Raw genomic sequence first — 24,032 nt, 5'->3', positions numbered from 1 at the left:
CAACCCTGGGGCCCAGTACATCCAATATTCAATTATCTGCAGTTTGTCAAAGATGAGTTGACCTTTGAAGCTGCTGTGTAATAGATTCTAGCCACTTCTGAAATTGAGGAGAGGAAAAGAAGTACAACCAGCCCTACAGGAAGTGGTGAGAGAATTTGCAGAGAGGTGAGACAGTCCTTCCCCGGCTCCTCCTCACCTCTTTAAAATTAGCTCCTACTGGCCTGAAACGCTCTTTACTTCTCCAGGCAATGCCATCTGCCTGTAGGACATCTCAGTGTTCTAGTGCTATAGTTACAACCTCTATTTATTGAAAGTGCACTGGGTACCAGGCCCTGGGCTGGGTATTTTACAGGTAAAGTGCAAGTAACCCAAAGAAAGGCTTATCATGATTCAGTTCAAGCAATAGATTTCTGACCCAGTAATTATTTATGCATAAGGTCCCAGGGAACTAGGATAGTTGTTCTGGTTTTGTTTTGTTTTTTTTTTTAAGATTTATCTATTTATTTGGCAGTCACAGGTAGGCAGAGAGAAGGGAAAGCAGGATCCCCACTGAGCAGAGAGTCCGACGCGGGGCTCGATCCCAGGACCCTGAGATCATGACCTGAGCCGAAGGCGGAGGCCTAACCCACTGAGCCGCCCAGGCGCCCCTAGGATAGTTGTTCTTAAGGGGAGCCACTGCAGCTCCTGAAGACCTTTTTGGGAAATTATGGAGTATTGAATTTGTTTGTCCGTTTGGCATGAGGAATGGGGCTGCATTTTGAAGTTAGGAGCCGGGGATGCTAGAGTCAAAGCTGTCCTGTGTAGGTGTTAATTTTTGTACTGCACAAAGGCACTAGGTAAAGTTTGTAATTATCTAAGCCCAGACTCTAACTCTGTTTTCCATAGAAACACCAAAGTATTTTTTAAATTAACATTAACTTGATTTGGGGGATGTATAATTTTAACACATATATAGGTTTTCATCTACTCATTTGCCATCTGCATATATTCTCTCTCTCTCTCTTTTTTTTTTAAGATTTTATTTATTTGACAGACAGAGATCACAAGTAGGCAGAGAGGCAGGCAGAGAGAGGGAGAGGCAGGCTCCGCACTGAGCAGAGAGCCCGATGCAGGGCTTGATTCCAGGACCCTGGGATCATGACCTGAGCCGAAGGCAGAGGCTTTAACCCACTGAGCCACCCAGGCGCCCCTGCATATATTCTCTTTAGTGAAGTAATCGAGTCTTTGGCACATGTATAAGTTGAGCTGTTCATTTTCTTTATATATTCTGGATACAGATCCATTATTAGATGTGCAATTTGAAAATCTTTGCTCCAAGCCTACAGCTCATGTTTTCCTTCTCCTAATAGGGCCTTTTGTAGAATTCTGATGAAGTCTAATCTACTAATTTTTTAAAGGATTATGGTTTTGATATCATGTAAAAGAATTCTGCCTAACTCCAGATCACAAAGGTTATGTTGACTTCTAAGATTTTCATAGGTTTGTGTTTTAGGTTTAGATTTATAATCCATTTTGAGCTACTTTTTGTCTGAGTTGTGAAGGTTAGGTTATTTCTATTTACTTCTATCTTTGGGTGCATACAGCTGACCAGCTGTCCCAATACCACTTACTATCTTTTCTCCATTGACTTGCCTTTGCTTCTTTGCAGAAAATGACCATACTTATGGAAGTCTACACATTAGCTCTCTTTTTTGTTCCATTGTTTTTTCTGTTTCCATTGTTTTTCCAAGGTCAGTTTCCGTTTTCAAAATCTTTGCTGTGCTATTTGGATCTGTCCTATGTATACATCACCTAGTTGCAGGCTGGCCTGCAACCGAAGTGGTTTCTAACCCATAGTTCAGTTCTCAAAGTTTTTAGTACAATGTTTAGGGTCAGATCCATGCCTGTGTAGCTCAGAGGGGAGCCCAGCAGTTCACACACTTTCCCCCCCCCCCCAGATGTTCCCTTCCCACCATGATGCTGGTACTTCCTAGTTCCCTGCAGTTCCCATTTGCCGTCCTCCATTTTGAAAGCTGAGGCAAATGGAACCCCCCGTACCGCACGCTTCTCAGAATGGTGCCTAACTCCAGGACCAAGAGATGGGAGGAAACAGGGAGAAAAAGCACTGGAAGTTTGCTCCCCCTCTTGGGATCACAATTTCTCTGATTACAGAGGAAGACTCCCCCCACCTAGATGTTAGATACTTGACGGGAGGCTCACGCCGCCGCTGTGTGACTGGGCTTGCCTGAGGCCTGGGGCTCAAGAGAATAGAGAAAGAAGGAAAACGGGGTGTTTCCCCCTAAAATTCTGACTGTTCGGAAGCCCCCTGCCAGTTGCTTCAGCCAGAGATAGAGAGGTTTTCCTGGGGCTCTCTCTGACTGAGGCCCATGCCCACGTTTCAGACTACCTTGAGTCCGGGTCGGGGGACTGGAAGGGACAAAAATAGGAAACTCCCTGGCAGTTTGGTGGTGGTTCCAATTCTGGCCTTGCGCAATCCCATTTACCAGAAACCGGAACTCCTAAACCCGAGGCAAGTTTAATACTGTTTTAAATACATACCGAATTTTCCAGGGATTCACCTAACATGTAAAAATCAAGAAATACTGCATTTGACTTTGTTTAGAACTGTACACAACTGTATTTATTCTTCCCAAAAGCCACCAGAGGCGATCGATCTTACCTGTGGCATTTTGGTTGCCAACGCCACACACCTGTGAGAGCCTGAATTTGCAGCTTTGTATTCTTCTGTGATTTTATACCCACATGCACTCTCCCTTCTGCCTATGGTTTTGTGCTTTACTGGAGGCATTCAACACTGAAATACATATTATTTTATTGTAAAGAAGTTTTATTTTTCTTTATATTATAGATAAGGCGTCATAGTGACATTTCTGAAACGCGCTTTGGCAAATTAAAGAGGGCTTTGAATCTTTCGACCTTCTTCTTGTCTAGAGATGCATTGGGGGCTGGCTGGATGTCTCTTCTTGCTATTTCAGGAACTCTCCCTGTGTTCTCTTGAGCATGGTGGTCTCACAGTGGTCAGGCTCCATGAATGGTCTCAGAGCTCCAGAAGCCAGCTGCAAGAATTCTCAAGACCTAGCACTAGAAGGCCCCAGATGCCACATTCCACTGACAGAGCAACCACTAAGGGCCAGCCTGGACTCAGGGGAGGCCAAGGCGGATGCTGTTTGAAAAGACCCACAAGCCATTCCTGGCACTGGCCAAGACAATGACCTGGAGGGCCAAAGCTCCCTGGACAGCAGGCAGAGGACAAACTGCTCAGCATTGACTCTTGTTGATTTGTAAAACAAAAAGAGAAGTGAGTCCCCTTCAGGTGAATTTGTAGTGTCTGTGATATATATATATATATATATCTTGTCCTTGAACAGAATTGCCAAGGATATCCTTTGAATATCTACATGCGCAGAGCAAATACATGTTTATTCAATATCACGGTCCCAAGTATGTGGGTGATAAAGTTAATAAGTGTCTGCCCTTCAAGGCTACAATGCAATGTCATTGTCAAAACAGATATGCAAATATTTACAAATCAAGTAGCATGCAAAAACTGCTGTAAAAGAGGTCCGTTGATGAGCTTTATGAATCCAGGAAAGGGAAGTATCTATTTTCATCTCTAACCATGTATCTGTGATTGCAAAGACTTCCTCTTTTTTTTTTTTTTTAACTTTTATCTATTTAAGTAATTTCTACACCCAACATGAGGCTTGAACATACCACCCCAAGATCAAGAGTTCCATACTATTCCGACTGAGCCAGCCAGGAACCCTCATGCTGACTTCCCATGGAAATCACCTAGGGGGACTTTTTAAGCATAATAATCCACTCTCCTATACCCTACTCTTACCTCAGATCATAATTTAATTGAGGAGTGGGGCCCAGGCTCAGTATTTACAAAGAGCTCTTCATAGGATTTTCTTTCTTTTTTTTTTTTTTAAATATGATTTTTTTTAAAGATTTTATTTTTAAGTAATCTCTACTCCCAACATGGAGCCTGAACTCACCACCTGGAGATCAAGAGTTGTTGCATGCTCTACCCACCAAGCCAGCCAGGTGCCTCTCTCCATGTAGTCCTAATGGGAAGCCAGAATTGTGACCAGCGTCCAGCATTTCTGTTTCTCTGGTCATCAGACTCCTCTGGGTTCCTCTGCGAGGAGACAGGGATTCAGCAGACCTGAGAAGGACCAGGTATTTCCAACAATTGCCCAGGTGAGTCTCATCATCAAGGAAGTTTAAGTAACAATGCCAAGTTCCAATCCCTTGCTGGTGCCAAATGCAGATTTCACTCTGAAGGCACCATTTTTAAGAACCTGAAGAGAAGACAGGTTCTTCACCTTTCTAGCAGCTTGTTCAACCACACATGGGAGTCATTTGGTACTTAGCTTTAGTCACATGGGAACCTCTGGTTGAACACCGATTCCGCTTTCGGCAGGTTGCTGAATCTCTTGAAGGCTCACTTTTCCTTCTCTGTAAAATGGGGAGAAAAATAATACACGCTTCATAGGATTGTTCAGAAGAATTAAGAAAGAATTATCTGGGAGGCATTTAGAGTTAATTGATGCAATTAACATTCCTATAAGCTCCCCGGATGCTTACATTCTGGGCCTTGGTCCTTGCTAAACTCCTACTTTAGAAAATCTAGGTGGGGCACCTGGGTGGCTCTTAAGCCTCTGCCTTTGGCTCAGGTCATGATCTCAGGGCTCAGCAGGGAGCCTGCTTCCTCCTCTCTCTCTGGCTACCTCTCTGCCTACTTGTGATCTCTATCTGTCAAGTAAATAAATAAAATCTTAAAAAAAAAAATCTAGGTAAGATTTATTTGACAGTGTTGTGAAAGTCAATGAAAAATCTTACCTTACCCAAAAAGAATGAGGAAAAATATGAGGCAGGAATGGTTTGCTGGGATTTCTGATCTCGTTCCCTTCTATCAATGAAAGTTCAGAAAGCAAGTTTTTAAAATTTAGACTTCCTTAATTTGGAAACGTTTACTAGGTGCATTAAAGGAATATTAGCAACAGGTGTCTCTCTTTTGACCTCATTTACAAATCTACCATAGTTCACTCTGCTTGTGCTTTGAAAAAATGTTTTTCCTTTTAAATCGTCATTATCTTTCCCCCAGGAGTTGGGTTTCACCATAAATCCATATTTTTTTACTCTGGAAGAAGCAAAATCGTGTGTGGGCAACAATTTTTAATATTTTCAATACTTTCAAAAATAGAGAATGACGAAGGACTTTTTAAAAAATCAACTCCATTCTCTGTATTTCTCAGCATGCACAGGCTGTTTTCTGGAAGTAGGACGTAACCTACTTGAATGTCAGTTATTAAGAGGATCAAAAGTAAAGAAAAAATATGTTTAGCCTGACTTTAAAAAGGGTTTCTTTTTTGGTAGGATGGGAATTCATGGAAATGGAGTTCCCAGTTCAAATGTTAAAGGAAGAAAGGTGGTTTGTAAAAGAAATACATTCGCATAAAATGAACATATAGTCAGAGCATCAATAACATCAAAGAGAAAAGTATTTGTCAAATATATATATATTTCTGTTAATATATTTACAATATATAATATAAAAATATTATATAATATATATACTTAAACTTGGAGTAAGTGTATATATAGAAATTCTCCAGGTAGAAATTTTTAAGCTATAGTATTAATGATAATCCACTGCTGAGATTTTTTTTTTAAGATTTTATATATTTATTTGAGAAAGAGCATGACGGGGTCAGGAGGGTGGTGCGGGTGGTGGTGGGCGGCAGAGGGAAAGAGAGAAGCAGGCTCCCCGATGAGCAGGGAACCCAAAGCAGGGCTCCATCCCAGGACCTTAGGATCATGACCTGAGCTGAAGGCAGATGCTTAACCAGCTGAGCCACCCAGGGGCCCCACTGCTGAAATATTTAATGTGATTAGAAATTCTAGAAAAATGAAGAGAATTGGGGATAACCAGCTGTGAACCAAAAAAAAAAAAAAAAAAAAGAAAAAAGAAAAGAAAAAAAAGATTATTCTCTAGATTGAGAAAACCCCATTTCCCAATTTCTTCTGATCATTTTTAGTTGGGAAGAAAAAGCCATCCTACCCCTCCTTCTGAGTTCCTTTCTGTGCAATTTTCATGCTTGTTCTTTTTCTCTTTGGTGTGGCTTGTCCTTTCTCTTTGGTGTCCGTGCCTGCTGTAATAATGGCACATTATTTTTAATTTCTCAGAAATCCATAAACAGACAACTACAATGACATAGGAAATGTTTGGCTCAAAAGACACAAGCCTGGGGCGCCTGGGTGGCTCAGTGGGTTAAAGCCTCTGCCTTCATTCAGCTCAGGTCATGATCCCAGGGTCCCGTCCCGCATCGGGCTTTCTGCTCATCACAGAGCCTGCTTCCCCATCTCTCTCTCTCTGCCTGCCTGTCTGCCTACTTGTGATCTCTGTCTGTCATATAATTAAAAAAAAAAAAAAAAAAAAAAAAGACACAAGCCCTTTTAGCCAAACTTTCCAATTTCCTTCTATAACTTCTAGACGATTCCAACTGTTTGCTGTCTGTAGCTGAGCGTTACTATAAAGCAGAATGAACAATAAAAGGCTTGTGTCCGTCTTAAAAGGAGCCATGTTTCAAATCCTAGTTAGGACTTAAGAGTATCATTTATACAAATTCGCCAAAGTGACCACAGGCAGACTTGCCAATATGTATGCTTCATTGTTATTCATTCTTAAAGATGCTGCTCTGCCCAGAACAATGATAATTATTTTTTGTTTTTCTTTCGGTTTGGGTTGAATGAGATGGCTCCCTTATTTATTGTCACCCTGCTCTGGCACCTAGCACAGAAAACATTTCCATCTCCGAGTTCCTTGTGCTTTAAGTTTCTGCTCACATAAAATACATTAATGCCCTTCTGATCCACATGGCAGGTTCATAGAGAAGCAAGATATATTTCTTTCAATGAGAGACAACCCAAACACATGTTCAGTATGTTTAAAATTCTGTAAGAGGATGAACACCACAATGGAGAGAAATCCCAGCTTTGGGTTTATAAGGCCAGACCAAAGGAAAGGAGAAGGACATTGCTGTTTGAGATAGTGCCTTGAATTGTGAGCTTGAGAAGGGACACAGAAGGTTGGGGATGAGGAGCTTGGTGGTAAAGCACTACAGACCCTACCTGCATCCCCGGCAGGGTTGCTTTCCCTGGAAATAGCTGATACAGAACAGCCTAGCTGAAACCAGGGGAAGCGCTATTAGGCACGTTTTTGCCATGACCTTCCTGATATCTCACAAAGCATAAGCACCTGCCCAAAGGGGGCTTATTATTGGCTGCCATGGGCCCGAAACGGTGTTGACACAAACTTCCCTGGGACTGATCAAGGAATTCCAAAAGGGGGCATGAGGACCAGGGAAAAAGCTCAAGGAAGGCAAATTTCAGTCCAACCCAGAGGAAAACATCCTAAAAATTAGAGTGCTTCACTCCAAGCTGCCTTCCCTTGGAAAATCAACCCCACTTGGCCCAGCAGCCAGGAGCTCCCCTCCCATGTCACGCAGCCAAAACAGCTTATAGCCCTGCTGGATTTTCATTAGTCCTCCCAGCAAGCCGGTGGGCTTGGGCCAGTCTTGGCATTCCCTGCATTGCCCAGGTGACTGGCAGGGAATGGTGCAGGTCCAGTGAGAACACGGACATCCAGTTTTGCACCTTCCATGCCCCTGGTGGGCCTGCCCCGCCCGCTAGAGCTAGAGGCCTTGTCCAGCTCGCCTGCTTCCTTCCAACCCTTCTGCCAAAGATCTCCCTCTGGATCAGGTTTTTCTCCCCCCGGGGCACCACCTGACGCTTGTGGGAAAGCTAGTATTTCCATGTCATTCCAGACGGTCTCATCCTTTGCACAACTGGCGACCAGTCATGGCCTGACGTCATCTCAAGCTGTGGCTCCTCTCACTGCCCATTCTTCACCACAATTTGACTTGGTTTGGGCATACGTTCCCTCAGACTTATTACGCTCATTACTCTGGTGTTCCCCTATTCCCTTCTAGCCCTCCCTATCCTGGGCTACTGGGTTCAAGGAGCCCATGTCGTGTTCCCTCCTTCAGGTCAAAAGGAGGGAGGTAAAGAGGGGCTCTGAATTCTGTCTGCCCGTACATAGCAGAAGCTATGGGTGTCCCCCCACGCCAACCCCCTCGGTGTTCACTTCTGAAGTCAAAGGCTGCTTACCACTGACTCCTGAAAATATCCACTTGAAGGTTTTTTCTGGCCTTGGGACATGCACCCAGGGAAGTCAGATGTGTTGGACAATTAATTCCCCTGAAACACAATGACAAACAGAGACCTGGTGAATAAACAGCTCAGCTCCCTTGCCCCTCGGATGGGTGAATTCTGAGCCACAGTTTTCAGGTTCCTTGGTAGGACTGCGCTCTATTTGCCCACAGTGGTTAACTTACTCAGTAATGGATGCTCTGTCACCTTCCTCCCCTTCCTTGTCACACAGTCACCACGTCCTGTATCTCCTAGGATCCTCTCTCAAATAAACTACTTGCACGTGAATAAATGTTCATCTCAGTCTTTGCCGATGCTGGGGGTGGGGGGTCCTAGCTCCATGTCTAGCAATGCAGGAAGCATTCGAGGCATGAATGAATGAATGAATTGACCTTGGCAGGTCATCTATGAATCTTGTAAATGGAATTTCTGCATTAGGAGAGAGGCTACCGCATAGGACTATGGACTATTCTTCCTCCAGCAGCGATAATACGTCTACAGGGAAATGTCTTTTTAACTACAAGACTCGGGCAAGGAGCTAGGAGCTGGAAGCATGTGAAAAAACAAGACTTATCTCCATTCTCTGCCAGTATGCTTTCGGATGTGAAGGGGGCAGCGGGGATCACAGGTTAGTTATGAAATCATGCGATTTCTCGAGCCAGCACATTGCCTTTTATGGACACCGCAGTCCGGGGTGCTGGGCAGAGAGTGATTTTCCATCCCGGTCTCTACAGTTCACAGTTTCTAGTCACAAGAAGCGGAGCCAGAAATAATGTCAGATATTCAAACCCTGGAGTATTGTATTATAAAGGCATAACGTCAAAATCATATATGAAACGACGTTTTAATTACTCCACGACTGGAATTTTCATAACAGCATTTTATGGCTGGTTGGCACTGCCTCAGGATTTCTGTGTTACAAGTGAGGAAATGAGTCACCAAAGTGTAAAAAAGAACGTGCTGAAGGCTCCTCGGCTGCTGTCTGAGAAGAGCTGGAAGAAAATGTTCCTGACCATTCTCTTCCTGTGCTCAGGCTAACACGGGGTTTTCAACACGGCCGCACACTCTCAGATCTTCCTGATCCAGTTTTATAAGAGAACCAAACCTTGTAGTTTGTGAACTATAGGAGAGCCATTGGTGAAGGACAATTTAATATATTATATTACATATTTGGGGAGGTACAATGAGAATGTGAAAATCATATTTTGTCCTTAACAACCAAGAGTCTAATAGGATTGAGCAAAATCCATTTTTTTTTTTCATAACAACTCAGAGTTTAATATAATTGAGCACGGACAAAATGAGGTCCCCCACCCCGCCCCACCCCAGCCACACCTGCTCCCAGTCTCCAAGGAGCAGCTGCCCTGCTGGGGAGTCTCCAAATTCCATATCTTTTCTACCAGAATGGGAGCGTCAGGTTGGGGTGGGTGGGTGGGAAGGCTCAGGAGGAGTCTGTGTCGGAAGTCTAGGCTCCATCATGAGGCAAAGACAGATGCTGTGAGGAAGAGGATCCACCAGTAGGCAGGGCATCCCCTGCCAAAAGGACTGCAGCTGGCAACGGGCCTGGGTGGGGATTAGCACCGCAGCAGTTCAGAGAAGAAGGCAGATTCGGGTGCTGTGCAGACCCCTGAGACCAGGCGGTGGGGAGAGGGTAGCACCTGATGATCCAAAGAGACAAGCAGTAACGTCCCACAGGTCTGGCAGCTGCAGGACCCACTGAAGGGATTGCTGGTTGTCAGGCTACAATCTAAGAAGTGAAGAGCCACTGGAGGGACGCCTGGGTGGTGCCGTGGGTTCATGTGGGACTCGGTTTCGCCTGGTGATCTCAGGGTCCTAGGATCGAGCCTCCCAGGCTCACTGCTCTGTATGGAGTCTGCATAAATTTCTGGCTCTCTCTCCCTCTCCCTCTGCGCCTCCCCGTCCCCACACTCGCTCTAGTTCTCTCCAAAATTAATAAATAAATCTTTTTAAAAAGGCAGAGAGACAGAGACACTGGAACTGAGTTCTAGGTGGCAACAATGAACTTGGCTTCTAGAACCAGGGCCAGTTCCAGAACACCCAGCAACGTAGTAGACTTTATCGGGACTCACTTGATCTATTGACTTTCACTTTTGAAATGCCCCACAGCTAGAGGCAGGGTTGGCTCCAGAGCTGAGAGTGGAGAGAGTATGAAGTTGTTTACTGAGCTTAGCAAGGGATGTTAGTCCACTAGGAGGCAGGGTTGGGGGGGCGGGAGCCAAGGCAGGGGATCTGGGAGATCACACTGCAAATAATCCCCAGGGAGGAAAACACTGATTCCCAAGAGGGAATCAACTTGGGACTTTAACAACAATTAAACTTGGGACCTCTGATACAAGGCTACCAAGTTCCCCACACAAAAATGAGAACAAAAGTAAACTTAATTTCTAAAAACAGAGCCTGAGGAAAATGAGGGATTAAATGAAAAAATAATTGGATCCTAAAGAGAGAGTTTCTGGGATGGGTATCTTCAGTTCTCCTCTGTTTTATGTTTTTATCAGTGTCTTAGATCAAGACATAAGATACATAGTTATCCAATAAGAGAATGATAAAATTCTGGGAAGCTAACAGAAGTCTCGATATAAAATGAGGCTAAAAAGGAATCCTGACAAAATTTTGGGAAAATGTTGTCTTAAATGGCCCCATGGTCTACTCCTCTCCCAACTCCAAACAATGCCGGGGGATCCTGGAAGGTAGAAGGAGACCTCTGGGCTCTCTCTTAGAGAGAGTCGGCCCACGTGAGCCTCCCACATCGGATAAGAGAGGGGCTGTGGGACCCACAACCAATCCTACAATAAGGTTGGAGAAGCCTTCTTGGAGAGGGCTTGGCCTGTGGAGATCTGTGGACCTGGAGTAGTCAGAGATCTTCAGAGAAAAGGAACTGATAAGGTGTGTGTGTGTGTGTGTATGAATATACAGAAAGAGATTAATTGACTGACTGATTTTAAGGAATTGACTCACACCATCGTGGGGTATATCCAAAATCTGCGGGGCAGGCCAGCAAGCTGAAGACCCCGGAAAGACCTGATGCTGCAGCTTGAGTCTGAAGGCAGCCTAGAGGCAGAATTTCCTCTTTCTTGAGGGACCTCAGTCTTTTGCTCTTAAGGCCTTCAATGGATTAGATGAGACCCACCCACACTATAGAAGGTACTTTGCTTCACTCAAAGTCTACGGTTTTAAATGTAATTTCACCTGAAAAATACCTTCAGATCAACGTGTAGTTTGGAGTTTAATCAAATGTGAGGGTTCCGTGGCCTTGCCAGGTTGGTACATAAGATTAAGTATCATAGAACTCCAGGGGGAGGGTTATTCTGGTTCCTTATGGTACTTTGGTAGGAACCTACTAGTCTTCCTGAGTTCCAAGAAGCTGTGGAGGAGGAAGGGAGGTAAATGTGTCTTTTATGCAAAGGCCAGAACATATAAGTCCTAGTAGCTGAGAAGAGGAGGGGTCAGGGAGCCTTCCTCCCAATGTTATAACAGAGAACTGATGACATGTCCGCTGCCACCCTTGCGGGCCCACGGGGGCAGGCGCCATTTTGTTTTCCTCGTTCACAGAGTGGCTTCCATGTAAGTAAGGTGGTAGACAGAATAATACCCCTTCAAAGACATGTACGTCCTAGTCCCTGGAACCTGGGGATATATATGATCTGACATGGCAAAAGGGACTTTGCAGACATGATTAAGGATCTTGAGAGAGGGATGATCTTGGATTATCCACTGGGCCCAATATAATCAGAAAAACCCTTATAAGAGGGAGGCAGGGGTCCAGGGCCAGAGAAGGTAACATGATCACAGAAGACGGAGGATGGGGCCACAAGTCAGGGAATGCTAGGCAGCTCTAGAAGCAGGAAACATGGAAAGGAATTTTTCCCTAGAGCCTCCAGAAGGCATGAAGTTCACTGACATCTTGATTTCAGACCTCTGACCTCCAGAGCTGTAAGAGAATATATCTGGGTCATGTCAGGCCACATGGTAATGGGATAATTTGCTACAGCAGCAGTAAGAAGCTAATACAGTACCTTAAAGGGACCAGGTGGCCACAGAGAAACAATTATCAGAACACTCACGATAGGGGGGCACCTGGATGGCGCAGTCAGTGAGGTGTCTGACTCTGGGTTTCAGCTCAGGTCATGATCATAGGATTGTGAGATCGAGTCCTGTGTCAAGCTCCACACTCAGCCACAAGTCTGTTTAAGATTCTTTCTCTCCCTTTCCTTCTGCTCCTCCCCCTGCTCATGCACTTGCATTCTTGCAAATAAATAAGCAACTCTTAAAACAAAAAAGAATACTAGTAATAGAGAAAAAATTGTTGGAGGAGTCAGACAAAAGCTGAATTAAAATAAGAAAATTCCAGGCATCACAGCACATGCGCACACGAACATAAACTTTTTGGAACTAAAAACATTTTTTTTTTTAAGATTTTATTTATTTTATTTGACAGAGAGAGAGATCACAAGTAGGCAAAGAGGCAGGCAGAGACAGAGGGGGAAGCAGGCTCCCTGCTGAGCAGAGAGCCTGATGCGGAGCTCGATCCCAGGACACTGAGATCATGACCCGAGCCGAAGGCAGCGGCTTAATCCACTGAGCCACCCAGGTGCCCCTAAAAACATTTTTAATGAAAATATTAAAAGATAAAATAGTCACTGTTGGGCCCCTGGGTGGCAGAGCTGCTTGAGTGCTGACCCTTGGTTTCAGGTCGGGTTGTGATCTTGGGGTCATGGGATGGAGCCCCGTGTCAGGCTCTGTGCTCAGCGGGGAGTCTGCCTGAGATTCTGTCTGTCTGTCTGTCTGTCTCTCCTTCTGTGCCTTCCACTCATGCTCTCTCTCAAGTAAATAAATAAATCTTTTTTTTTTTTTTTAAAGATTTTATTTATTTACTTGAAGAGAGACAGTGATAAAATAGTCACTGTTAGCCCGACCCAACTTGGTGATAGGAAGGCAGGCAAAAAAAAAAAAAAAAATAAAAAGAAAAATAGAAACCCAACTTGAAGGGAAGGCAAAGAAAGCCTCTTACAGAGGCTCAGTGGGTTAAAGCCTCTGTATTTGGCTCAGGTCATGGTCTCAAGGTCCTGGGATCAAGACCCACATTAGGCTCTCTGCTCAGCAGGGGGCCTGCTTCCTCCCTGTCTCTCTGCCTACTTGTGATGTCTGTCTGTCAAATAAATAAATAAAATCTTAAAAAAAAAAAAAAAAAAGCTTAGGGACACCTGGGTGGCTCAGTCGGTTACGTATCTGACTCTTGGTTTAGGCTCAGGTCACCATCTCATCTCACGATCTGAGACTGAGCCCCGGGTTGGGTTCTGGGCTGGGCGCGGAGCCTACTTAAGATTCTCTTCCCTCCTCCCTACCCTCCCCCAACATGGACACTCACTCTCTCTTTCTTTCTAAAAAAAAGAAAGGAAAAAGATTAAAAGACAGAGTAAATCTACAAAGAAATGGAAAGTGCGTGAGAGAGAAATTAAAAACTTGGAAGATATAGCTAGGAGAAAAACATGGAAATAACAGGATTCCAGAAGGATAAAAAGTTGGGGTTTGCTAGAAAATAGAATCAAACCTGTGCTAGCATGCTGATGAGATGCGTGCTCCGGGAAGGCACCGGGAGGGAAGCAGGAGCGAGGCAGGCCGGAGGGAGAGCGGTCACAAAGGGGCGGATGAGAGCAGGCTCAGCTTCGTGAACAGCAAAAGTGCAAAGACTGGCCTTGCAGAATGTGTTCAGGCAGGATATAAACGATTGCATTTCGGAAAGGCTTCTGGAAGGAGTGGAATTTCCTCTCCAGTTCCCCTTGGTGTCCTGTCTCTCCCTGGCCAAAGGCTGGGGACTCCAGGGACACGAATGTTAGATGGTCATTGTCCCACGGGAAGCTCTGCACACTTTTATTTTCAGTCCACTTTCCCCCTTTCTTGCCGCCGGATCTCTGAACGCCTCCTTCATTGCCGATGCCCATCGTGCCTGTTATCGAAGCATCACTTGATTACATAACTATCCTTCTTTGCGCTTCAGCATTTTACGAGAAACCAGCCTCAGAGAAATGAGTCACAGACCAAATATACAAACGATCCAACCACCAATGTCTAAATAAATAAACCAGTAGATTAAAAATTAAAGCTGACCACACTAGGAGACCGGCGATAAAATATCCATCATTAAAAATGTAGCCCTTACTGATCTGATCAACACAAACTCATTCAAGTAGTAACAAGAAGAGTAGGAAGTGAACTTACAAGTAACAGATTGATGTCTCCAAAAGCAGTTTGGAAAAAAATCAGCTGTTACTGTTGTTTTATTTTCGGTAAACTGTAACATATAAGAAGTCCCCAAGAAACTGTTGCTGTACTTTTTGCCAGGTTTATAATTATATGTATATGTATATGTACATATATATGTGTGTGCGTGTGTGTATACACACATATATGTATATATAATTATATTTACATATATGTATATACAATTATAACATATATAATATATAATAATACAATAAATTTATATAAGTATATAAATCATATATAAACATGTGATTATAAAACGTTCAGTTCCCCTAGCTCTCAAACCAAAGGAGACTCAGAGTGTATGTGTGATACATTGGTCAGGGGAGAATTGACCTGCGGCCACCAGCATCTTATTTCCCCTAATTCCCTAGAAAACTCGGAATGAGAGCAACTCTGAATAAAGCTGCAGAGTCAAAGCCCTGGAGCCAAAAAGCAGGGGAGCTCTTCTGGCCAATACAAACCGGTGGGTGGAGGAAGGGGGGAAGTGAAGACGTGCCATGGAGGGTAATAAGAAGGGAGAGATATTTAATGTCAGTCTTTCATTTTTAAAATTGTTGTGTGACCCTCTGGTCTCATAGCCAAAGCAGGAAAGTGGAATTCTGTGAAAGAGAAAGGTCAGCACTGTGAAGAATATGGAATTGAGTCAGGTAGATTTTAACGAATTTAGAAATTCATTGGAAAGGTCCTATGGGGAGGAGATACAGAGGACCAGGTGAGAAGGAATGAATTTTGTTTGTTTTCCAGAAAACTGTCAACTCCGATTCTCATCAAGGAGTTGGGACTGGCACATAATTTTCAAACCTTGGAATGTGTGGGACACCAGAGGCTCCTGAGTGTGGAGCGTGGGGTGGGGAGGAACAAGGAAGTGGCCACAACTAGACCAGCCCAATGAGTAGGAGAAATTAGATACATCAGGGAGGATAAGGATGTGTGCAAAATGGTGCACACCTGTGTGTGCGTGTGTGTGCGCGTGTGTGTGTGTGTGTGTGTGTGTGGGAGAAGTATGTACATGAGAGTTTTCGTGCAAAGATAGAAAACAGGATGTAGCGTGGTTCCCTAGAGATCATGGACGATTAATCATCATTCTCGAGCATCAGGCTAAGAGTTTTAAAAATGAGAGTGGAGAAGAAGCCAGCTGACGGGATATAGGCTCCAAAATAAAGTAGAACACAGGTCTCACCCCTCCGGCTAAAATTCAAGGGATGGCTCCCCTCAAGGTTCCCCACACGGGGGAATACATCTTCAAAGCCTGTATTTGAGACAATGCTGTGATATGAATGTCTGAAAATGGATTAACCCCAGAAAATCCGGACACCAGGGCGGCGGTATCTGCAGGGATTTCCCCCTCTGCACTGTTGATATTTGGGGTAAAGCAAGTCTTTGTCGCAGGAAGGGCTGTCCCATTCATTGTAGGATGTTCAGAAGCAACCCTGGGTGCCCCCCGCAAAGATGCTGGGACCACCATCCTCCCAGGTGTGAGGGACAGATGCTGTTGTCTTGCTAACATGTGGTGGCCCTGTCTCAGGGTCTTGCTACTTAACCTATACAGCATCTAACAACATCATCTGACCACCCCTCCCTTTTGTAAACCCTTCCTTCTCTCAGCTTCACTGAGGCTTTATTCTGATTCTCCTCCCTCTCCACTGTCTACTCTTCGTCAATCATCCCTCAGGTAGGTAGAATCCTAGACTCTCTGGGTTTGGTGCTGATCTCCTCTGACTCCGAGCCTGCTGTCCCTGAGCTCCTCCCTCCTGGGCCCGCAGGTGATGCTGTGACGCCAACGGTCCCTGTCTGCTCCCCGTGCCTTGTGAGCGCGAGCTGGGTCCCCGGAGCGGTGACATCAGCTACACAACCATCATGCAACTCGACTTCTTTGTCCCCGAACTTGCTTCTGAAGTTCATACACACACTTCTGAATTCCTGCTCAGACTCCCTCTGGGGATCCCTCTGGTGCCTGAAGATACAAAAGTTCAGAGATGACTTCTCTCTGCTCCCAGAATGTGTTTTCTATTTTCACTGCTGGGATCTTCAAGTTTACTGTCCCTGGGGTTAGAAAATTCTAAAACAGCTTGGCCTTCTCTCCCTAAACAGGCACTTGGTCGCTGATTCTGGATCATTCTGTCGACCCTAAGTCCATTTGATTGTACCTCTGCAGTGTCTCTAATATCAGGGTTCCCCTTTCATGCCACAAGCATTGGTCAGACCTTCTTTGTTCTCAACTGGATGTCTTCTCTCCACCCACCACCATTTTCCCATCTACTTACATATTTTCATAGTGCTTACATTTTAAAACAAAGAAAATATGGGGGCACCGGGTGGCTCAGTTAGTTAAGCATCTGCCTTGGGCTCAGGTCATGTCCCAGGGGACTTGCATCAAGCCCCACATCGGGCTCCCTGCTCAGCAGGTAGCCTGCTTCTCCCTCTCCCTCTGCCCCTGCTTGTGTTCTCTCTCTCACTCAGTCTCTCTAAATAAATAAATAAAACCTTTAAAAAAAAAATAAGAGGATTATATGCATGAAGCAGATGCTAAAGCTAGCGTTAATTCTAGGAAGAGTTAATATTCCCTGGAGACATGAAGGGGAAGAGATGGGTGAAGATATTACACCCAGCTTAGTAAGAGGTGCATTTTCAATTAATTTTTTCCAATATTTTGCTACAAAAATTTTCAAACATATAGAAAAGTTGAAAGAATTTTGCAGTAAATGTACCTATACCCATTGCCTAGGTTCTAGAATTATTTTGCTCAGCTTGCTAAATCACGTATCTCTCCATCTGTCCTTCCCTCCATCCATTTGTTAATCCAGATATGTTTCAAAGTAAATTGCAGCCACCACCAAATTCTCATCTGAAATTCTTCGGCATACATATCATGGGTTAGAATTCAATACTTGTTGGCAGTTGTTTCCTTTTCCTTTTGAGGCAAAATAAACATACAATGAGATGCTCAGATCTTTAGGAAACCATGTTCAGGGTTTCAACAAATGCATACACATGTGTCACTCAAATCCTGTCAAGACACAGAGCCTTATCATCACCCAGAAAGTTCCCTGACATCATCTCCTTGCCGGTCCCTGCCCCAAATCTGCCCCAGAGGCAACCACTGTTCTTTTTTTTTTTTTTAGGTTTTATTTATTTATTTGACAGACAGAGATTACAAGTAAGCAGAAAGGCAATCAGAGAGGGGAGGAAGCAGGCTCCTTGCTGAGCAGAGAGCCCGATGTGGGGCTCGATCCCAGGACCCTGAGATCATGACCTGAGCTGAAGGCAGAGGCTTTAACCCACTGAGCCACCCAGGTGCCCCAACCACTGTTCTGATGCTCTTCAATCATAGATTAGTTTTGCCCATTTCAGAACTTCCTATAAATGCCAATCACATAACCCGTCCTCTTGTGTGTCTAGATTCTCTTAAAATAAGGCTTTCAAGATTCATCTGTGTTGTTTCATGAATAAGTAGTTTGTCCTTTTCTATTCCCAAGTAAGATTTCATTGCACAAATATACTACGGTTGGTTGGTCGATCTGTTCTTCTATCGATGGTCGTCTAGGCTGTTTCTAGTTTTGAGCAACATTTTCAATAAAACTGTACTTCAATTATCATTTGTCAAAGTTTATGATATATTTTTGTTCTATTAATCAATTGTGGACTAGGTAATTATAATATCAACTCAAAACAAAAGAAATTTTTATCACTTTCAATTTTATGGCTCAGCTGGTTAAGCATCTGACTCTTGATTTAGGCTTAGGTCATGATCTCAGGGTTATGAAGCTGAGCCCTGCAGTGGGCTCTGCACTGAGTGTGGCGCCTGCTTAAGATTTTCTCTCTCCCGGGCGCCTGGGTGGCTCAGTGGGTTAAGCTGCTGCCTTCAGCTCAGGTCATGATCTCAGGGTCCTGGGATCGAGTCCCGCATCGGGCTCTCTGCTCAGCAGGGAGCCTGCTTCCTCCTCTCTCTCTCTCTCTCTCTGCCTACTTGTAATCTCTCTCTGTCAAATAAATAAATAAAATCTTTAAAAAAAAAAAAAGATTTTCTCTCTCCCTCTTCCTCTGCCCCTCCCCTCCCCACTCCTGTGCAGTTCAATCTCTCTCTCTCTCAAAATAAATATATAAATAAATAAATTTACATACATATTTTTATTGCAAAGCACCATGAAAGAGTGAGCAACAGAAAAACTTTCAAGTGTAAAACATTACATTAAGGGGTGCCTGGGTGGCTTAATCAGTTAAGCATCTGACTTTTGACTCAGGTTGTGATCTCCTTGGGTCCTGGGATTGAGCCCCACATCAGGCTCCACACTCAGTGCAGAATCTGCTTCAGATTCTCTCTCCATCTCCTTCTCCCTCATGTTCTCCATCCCCCTCTGCCTCTCCCCCAATTCCCCACGTCAAGCTTTCTCTCTAAAATATATGAATGAATGAATGAATGAATGAATAAAATCTTTTTAAAAAATACATTAAGATAAACTACTAAGGAAGAGGTAGAAGAGAAAGAAGTTTGAAGGGCAACCAGAAGAAATGAGAATTATTCAGCTGTAAAGACGATCTGTGTTTTTAAATGAATGATGTAATTATGAGATTGCTATGGCATTTAGATTCCATTGTGTTTATTCAAGTGAGTGATGTGATGATTTAAGAATATTTTAATATTTAAAAAACTTTAATATTCAGTATTTATAATATTCCAGAAATGTCAGATTTACGATGAAAACAATTAGATGTCAACATGAAATTATGTGAAGAAGTTCATAGTTTTCTCAAATTATTTTCCAAATCCTATTCAAATTACCAGGAAGGAGAACAGAAAAGGGTCCTGGACTCTAACTCATCACTCTCTGGCTCTAATTGCCATCTTTGGTTCTCACTAGGCCTTGAGAACTCTACCAGTCAGGCAGCATTCATGGGGAGGTTCAGGTCATATTTTGTATCTCAGAAAACCGAAACTGAGGTGAGGACTTGGACCAAACACAGCCCAGATGGTCAGTCACTGTGGTGTCATCAGAGACTCACCTTCTTGGTCTGTGGTCAAGTGGAAACGAATTTGCATTTCAAAGCCATGCCCTGGGAAGATGGTGAATCTTCTGTCATCTTCTTTCCCCTTTGGCACCCGTGTGGCTCGGAGTACGCTGAGAGAAATCACAGGTGTCTTTGCACTGCCTATTTTAGATTCCCTCTGAGAAAGCTTCTTTCTGCTAGAAAGCAACGTGCCACAGATCCTGTTACAGAAAATATTGGTTACAGAATTTTACAGGTTCCTTGTGTATTCAATCTGGCTGTGCCAATATATGCATGGTGAGAAGAGCTCATTAGTTTGTGAAAAATGTAATAAAGTGATGGAAACTGCATTAACAAAACCACTGACTGATGAATATTTAATCTGAATATCCTGGAGCCTTACTGAAAGCTGAGGGTCATGGCTAGACTCAACCAATCGGGAAAGTTGGAGAGGAATACTGTGCCCTTGTATTATGTTTTGACAATTTTTTTCTTCCAAAAAATGTTCACTTTTTTAATGTCAGAATTGCAGAATACCGTGGACTGGATACATCTCTCCAAAATTCACCTGTTGATGTTCAGATGCCCAGTGTGATGGCATTAAGATGTGAGGCCCTGGGGAGGTGAAGTCTCTGCCCTCATGACCAGGATTAGTGCCCCTATAAAAGGGACCCCCCCCCAACCCACCCAGGGCAACCCCATCCCTTCCACTGTGCGGGGACATGGCGAGAAGATAGCCTTCTATTAACCTGGAAGCAGGTTCTCACCAGTCTCTGAATCTGCTGAGGTCTTGACCTTGAACTTTCCAGTCTCTAGAATTATGGGAAATAATTGTTTAAGCCACCTAGTCAATTGTGTTTTCATTATAGGAGCCCACATGGACGAAAACACAGAGCTTGGCATGTACTTATTCCTAATTATTTAAACTGTGTTTGTCCCCAATTCAATTAGGGGTAAACTTTTTTAAGGTTTTATTTTTATTTTTATTTATTTTTTTAAAGATTTTATTTATTTATCTATTTGACAGAGAGAGGGATCACCAGTAGGCAGAGAGGCAGGCAGAGAGAATGGGGAAAGCAGGATCCCCGCTGAGCAGAGAGCCTGATGTGGGGCTCGATCCCAGGACCCTGGGATCATGACCCTAGCTGAAGGCAGAGGCTTTAACCCACTGAGCCTTCCAGGTGCCCCTTAAGGTTTTATTTTTAAATAATCTCTAAGATCAACAGTCGCATGCTCCTCCAACTGAGCCAGCCAAGCACCCCAAGTTTAAACTTTTTGAAGGCAGAGATGGTCTAATTCTTTTCTGTCCCCCACAGCTGTGTTCACTGGATTAGATACACAGCAAGTGTTTGATCTGGGGATAAGAGTCAAAATCTTTAACAGTCAACTAATTAGAAAGAACACCAACCATAATGTTGGGGAGATGGCCAACTGTGCCCTGCATTTTTTTGCTGGGTTGTAGGGAAATCCAAGAGGTTCCAGGGAGGGGACCAAAGTAGTAAGGAGAGTGGCTCTCCCCCAATACGGAACCATTCATCTTTTAGTAACCAAAATGTAGCTACACCATCTGAATATCAGCCCCGAAGAGCAAACATTTTATGAAAAAATAAATGTAAAGTCAACTAAGATCCAAGATGCCGATGTATGCGTCAAAGTTACCCAAGTGACTAGCAGGACTGGATGTCAGCAGCCACCCTTCTGGACTCCAGAGAACATGGGCAGATCATTCAACAGGTTGGATGACGTTGTTGCTCTTCCTGGATCCCCTGGAATTCCTGTTTACTGCATTTTTTCTTCCCCTTTCTGGGGGTGCTTCTGATCTCAACAAGCAACACGTGCCATGCTTTAATGGAGGATTCTCTCATTGTTCCTGGATCCCAAGTGCCTGCATGTGAAGTCCCTTGGGGGTGGTCTGAAACCTGTGCCTGGTAGGGTGCTGGACAGGAACTCGAGACCCCCGTCTAGGATGTGCTCACTCCAAGGCACTGGTTACAACCCAGAGTCCCCCAGGGACAGGGGGACATCATACGATGGAAGTGAATTCTCTCACAGTTTTGGAGCCCAGAGGTCTGCACCAAGGAGCCGGGCAGGGGGAGGCTCCCTCGGAAGGGTCTAGGAGACCAACTGCTCCACACCTTTCTTGTTGCTTCTGGGCTTGCCAGCAATCTTCATCAGTCTTTGGTTCGCAAACACATGGCTCCAGTTTCCACCTCTGATTTCACGAGGGGTTCTCCTGTGTCTGTGTCATCTCTTGTTCCTAAAAGGACACCAGTCATTGGATTGGGAGCCTAATTAACATGGTCTTTTTTTAACTTGACTATCTGCAAAGGTCCTGTTTGCAAATTTGGTCCCATTCATGGGTCGGAGAGGCTAGTGTCTGCTTAGGGCCATGAAAGAAGAATCAGTTTCAGGCTTTCCTGGGCTTGTAGATGGCCGTCTTCTCCTGGTGTCTTTTCATAGCATCCTCCCACTGTGCATATCTGTCTCTGGGTCCTATTTCCTCTTTTTATAAGGGTATTAGTCATATTGGATTAACACCCACCCTAAGTCGATCACTTCTATAAAGACCCTTTCCCTATATGCTGTCACATTCTGAAGTAATAGGAATTAGGACTTCAATATAAGAATTTTGAGGGGGGGCGCCTGGGTGGCTCAGTGGGTTAAGCCGCTGCCTTCGGCTCAGGTCATGATCTCAGGGTCCTGGGATTGAGTCCCACATCGGGCTCTCTGCTCAGCAGGGGGCCTGCTTCCTTCTCTCTCTCTCTGCCTGCCTCTCAGTGTACTTGTAATTTCTCTCTGTCAAATAAATAAATAAGAAAGAAAATGGGTTAAGAAATTAAAAAAAAAAAAAAGAATTTTGAGGGAACATAATTCAACCTATAATAGGACGTTAGGACTTCAACATATCTTGCATGGGGGGTGGGGGGGGGAGCACAAGTCAATCCTTAACACTGACCGAAAACATTTTCTTTGTTACTTTCAGATTTCATGAGAAACAAAACAAATAAGCAAAGGGGGAAAAAGAGAGAAAGAGAGAGAAACCAAGAAACAGACTCTTAACTGTAGAGAACAAGCTGATGGTTCCCGGAGGGCGGGGGTGTGGGGGGGTGGGTGAGACAGATGGCGGGGATGGAGTGAGCTTGGGATGAGCACTGGATGATGCAAGAATTGCTGAATCACTATACTGCACACCTGAAACTAATAGTACATTGATACAAATTAATAGTAACTCAAACTAAAATAAAAACAAAAGGTTTCATGAAGGTCAAGAATATAAACACAGGATGGGGCGCCTGGGTGGCTCAGTGGGTTAAAGCCTCTGCCTTCAGCTCGGGTCAGATCCCAGGGTCCTGGGATGGATCCTGCGTCGGGCTCTCTGCTCAGTGGGGAGCCTGCTTCCCTTCCTCTCTCTCTGCCTGCCTCTCTACCTACTTGTGATCTCTCTCTCTGTCAAATAAATAAATAAAAATCTTTAAAAAAAAAAAAAAGAATATAAACACAGGGACATCTGGGTGGCGGAGTCAGTTAAGCATCTGCCTTCTGCTCAGGTCGTGATCCCTGGGTCCTGGGATCCATGCTCTCCCTCTGTTCATGTTCTGTCTCTTGCTTTCTCTGTCTCAAATAAATAAATAAAATCTTAAAAACAAAAAAAGGATAGAAACTCAAAAAATCATGTGTACTTTATGTATAACCCAGTTGTCATATTTCCCCCTTGTTATTCAAGCATCCTAAAATATGATATTTTTATTTTTCTGAATCATTGACCATAAAATCAGAAACAATATTATGGCTTTACTTATGGGACTTCAGAATTTACAACACTTGTGTTTTTAGTTCCTATGGTCAAGTTTAGATGCTTTTTTTTTTTTTTTTAAGGATGTGTTTGTTTACTTGACAGAGAGAGAGCACAAGTAGGCAGAGCGGCAGGCAGAGGGAGAGGGAGAAGCAGGCTCCCCACTGAGCAGGGAGCCCAGTATAGGGCTCAATCCCAGGATCCCGGGATCATGACATGAGCTGAAGGCAGACGCCTAACCGACTGAGCCACCCAAGAGCCCCTAGATTCTTTTTTCAGGTAAGTATTTATTTTGAATTGGAAATTATGTACCCTTAAGTGTTGTTTTGTGTGAAGCAAATGAGTCATTAATAACACAATAAATAAACTGTACAGTGATTAAGAATGTGGGCTCTGGTGTCAGACTGTGTAGGTTTGCATCAGCTCTGTAACTTCTTAGCTCTGTGACCTTAGGCTAGTTATTTCATTTCTCTGAGTTTTCAGTCCTCCATCTGTAACAGGGAGATGAAACCAGTACTACAATTTTGAAGCACTTCCCACAGCATTTGCTCACAGTAAACAGTATTAATATTAGCTATTATTTTGTCTGAAGTATTAGTTTATATATAGTAATTCTGAGAACAGAAAGACATAATAGAAGTGAAATTTCATATTATTTCTCTAGGTAAAAATCTTACACTTTTCCAGAAAATAATGCTAATGTTTTTAAAATTACAGACTAAAACCTGTTCTTTTCTCTTTATCT

The 24,032-nt window shown here is 43.9% G+C and overlaps 1 long non-coding RNA gene across 11 annotated transcripts in view; it reads right to left on the bottom strand.

The window, feature by feature from the left end:
* Window positions 1–3,950: 3,950 nt before the first annotated feature.
* Window positions 3,951–24,032, bottom strand: part of LOC101693900 — a 56,269-nt gene continuing 36,187 nt past the window's right edge. For 9 of the 11 annotated variants that reach the window (XR_001178464.2, XR_001178463.2, XR_001178465.2 and 6 more), the window contains 4 exons: window positions 19,510–19,715; window positions 13,793–14,188; window positions 8,179–8,268; window positions 3,951–4,464 (listed from right to left, as the gene is read on the bottom strand). This is a non-coding gene — a long non-coding RNA (uncharacterized LOC101693900). Of the gene's footprint in view, window positions 4,465–6,070; window positions 6,162–8,178; window positions 8,269–13,792; window positions 14,189–19,509; window positions 19,716–24,032 lie in introns of all 11 variants that reach the window. The other 2 variants (XR_006607132.1, XR_006607135.1) reach the window with 2 other exon arrangements.

The sequence above is a fragment of the Mustela putorius genome, unplaced genomic scaffold (assembly GCF_011764305.1).
Source record: "Mustela putorius furo isolate JIRA1106 unplaced genomic scaffold, ASM1176430v1.1 tig00000551_pilon_pilon_pilon, whole genome shotgun sequence".
Taxonomy (NCBI): domain Eukaryota; kingdom Metazoa; phylum Chordata; class Mammalia; order Carnivora; family Mustelidae; genus Mustela; species Mustela putorius.
The sequence above is the reverse complement of the archived record's forward strand: the minus strand, read 5'-3'. Positions and strand labels throughout refer to the sequence as shown.